A 2,716-nucleotide genomic window follows, 5' to 3' on the forward strand; every position below is an offset into this window, starting at 1 on the left:
TGCTACTGTTATGAATCGTAATGTAAATATCTGATATGCAGGATGGTCTTAGGCGACCCCTGTGAAAGGGTTGTTCGACCCTCAAAGGGGTCGCAACCTACAGGTTGAGAACCGCTGCCCTAAATGAAAGCCTCTCCTCCAGAATCCCCCTCCCATCCAGACTCCATCCTCCACCTACAACCTAGGCTCCCCAGTCACGAGGCCCTGAAGACCCACCCCCGCCATGGCTCTTACTCCATACCTCTGCTGGCCTAACTTCCTCCACCTGGAGTGTGGCCTCCCTGCCTCTGACAAACACCCCTCGATGCTGCAAAAGTCCACTCAGTTGTCACTGCTGGCTGGGCATGTGATTGAGCAGACTGGACCCTGTACAAGGGCATGGGGCTGCATCAGCCTCGAGAAAGGGGAGCCCTCTTAGAAATGCATCCCCTTTACACAATGGTGTCATATAGGCGGGCAGGAGTGTCAGCCCATTGCTCCCACAGTCCTGACTGCACGGAGACCAGGCACAGCATCTGACTCATGCTGGATCTATTTTATCTGTTTCCCTGTTTACTAGTCAACACACAGGTGAAATGTGGGCTGGCTTCCTCGGTGGGAGCAGGACAGATGCAGCCCCCGCTCTCCAGGGCTCAGAGCACATGGTTTCCTCTCCCAGATAGACCATTCCTCCTCTAGGCAGCTCCCCCTACCCTTTTTGTCCATCATTCTCTCCCTTGGCTCCTTAGAGGCAGTCTTGTCTCCCTGGGGCCAGATTGTGGCAAAAAAGCACATAACCCTGCTAAAGGGTGACATCACCTTGGGAGTCTCCTGTTTCTGGCTGAACCAGAGGATCGTGAGAGCTGCAAGGCAGAATATGTTCTCAGTTGTAGCTTAGGAATCTCCTCTGCGCCCCCCCGAGGAAGGCTGGGGTCCCAGTGAAGTCCCACGCAAAGTGGACACGTGATCTGGGAATGCCCCAGTGTGTGCCTGGGCGTTCTAGCCAATGAGTGCACTTGTCTCTTACACCAAGTGTGGCATCTCTGAGGAAATTCCTGTTTGCACTGAGAAGTCTGGCCCCGATGGAGGCAGCTGCCACTTGTGCCAAGAGTCGCCCTGTTTGACCACTCCATGGTCCTGTCCAGTCCCTCCGTGAAGCAGTTTCCCCATTCGGGGAGGCACCTGGCCACTTTGGGAAACGCTCTGAGACCATCACCCAGACAATAAATGGTGGCTGTTACTAACATCGTCGTTTTTGGTAACTCCTACTCCTTACCCCTGACCCAGCTCCAGCCCTGCCCTTGCCTGTTGGATGAGCACATCAGGCCCAGAGTGGCCCTGCATGGACACTGGCAGACAGAAGGAGCTTAGGGAGAGAAGGGGATTAGAGAGGCCTCCCCGGGTCCCCAGCTCAGGGGAGGTGTCCCTGTGGCTGGACTCGGGGCAGTGGGCAGTGGGTGGGAGAAACTTGGGCCACCAACTTTCTAGTTTCAGGCCTAATACCACCAAGCACTTAGCAATGATTGATCAGTTAAAACCTCAGATGGAGCCCCAGTCCTCCAGATATTATCCATGGAACCCTGGGCAAGTCAGTTAATCTCTGAACCTCAGTAAAAAGCACAAAGCACCACCAACCTCCTAGGATTTGCTATGAATATTAAATAACATGCAAAGTTTCAGGTAAGAATTCCAAAGGGCGGACTCCCCCGCTTCTTTGGCTCAAAAGGAATCTTTTTACCTCCTCTGAGGCTGCTGTTTGAATGTAAAAATAATAAACACTAGCATTCATAGAGCCTTTGCTCTGAGTTAGGTCCGGTTTAAGACCAGGTTTGAGATTCAAGCATTTCACATACATTATCAGGCTGAATCTGCACAGGCGGGTGATGGGGGTGGGGGTGGGGGACATTTAGTGAGATAACAGAAGGCTCAGAGGGGAGGGCTGGTGCAGGCCGCAGAGCTGGTGGGTAAATGGGCCTGTGGGGAGACCCCAGGTGTGAGGGGAGGGGAGAGGGAGGAGTGCTGAGCAGGGATACAGAAGAGGTCCTCACAGCCTCCTGAGAGATTGCAGGGGTGAGGGTCTGACTCCTGTGAGGGGCGATGGGGACACAAGCCCTGGGCAAAGCTGAGGAGCCAAGCGAACCCCGCTTTGCTGAAATCTTGTGCTCTGGCTGAAGGTGGGCAGGGAGGGGTAGTGAGGAGACTCCCTTACTGGGATCAGGAAGCCCCAGGTCAGTCCTGGTCACGTTGCTGACCTGCTGCGGGACCTCTGGGACCAACACCCTCGGTTTCCGACCGTAGAGATGGACAAGGAGGCACTAAGTCTGTCCCTGGACTTGGCCTTGGGGGACGAGTGGGCTCCAGGCCTAGCCTGGTGGTCCTCGCCAAAAGGCGAGGGGACCGCGAGAACTGGAGGGACGTTGTGGGGTCGCAGAGAGCAAGGCCCCTAATTTCTGCAGACCCACCCAGCTGCTTCCCAAACCCGCCGGGCGCCCGCCAGAATTTGGGGGGTGGCGACCTGGGAGGCTGGGGGAGGGAGGGCGTGAAGGGACTGGGGGTAAGGGACAAGGACAGGATGGGGACTTACCCGCGAACAGCCAGAGAGAGCCCCCCGAGACCAGGAAGAAGGTCAGCATGTCCGTCCGCGGGGGCCGGCCCGGCCCGGCACAGCCTCCCTGGCCCACAGCCCCGCAGCTCCGCAGCCCAGCAGCCGCCGCGCCGCCGCCCGGGTAATTTTTAG

This window comes from Myotis lucifugus, unplaced genomic scaffold (genome assembly GCF_000147115.1).
Source record: "Myotis lucifugus unplaced genomic scaffold, Myoluc2.0 scaffold_300, whole genome shotgun sequence".
Classification (NCBI taxonomy): domain Eukaryota; kingdom Metazoa; phylum Chordata; class Mammalia; order Chiroptera; family Vespertilionidae; genus Myotis; species Myotis lucifugus.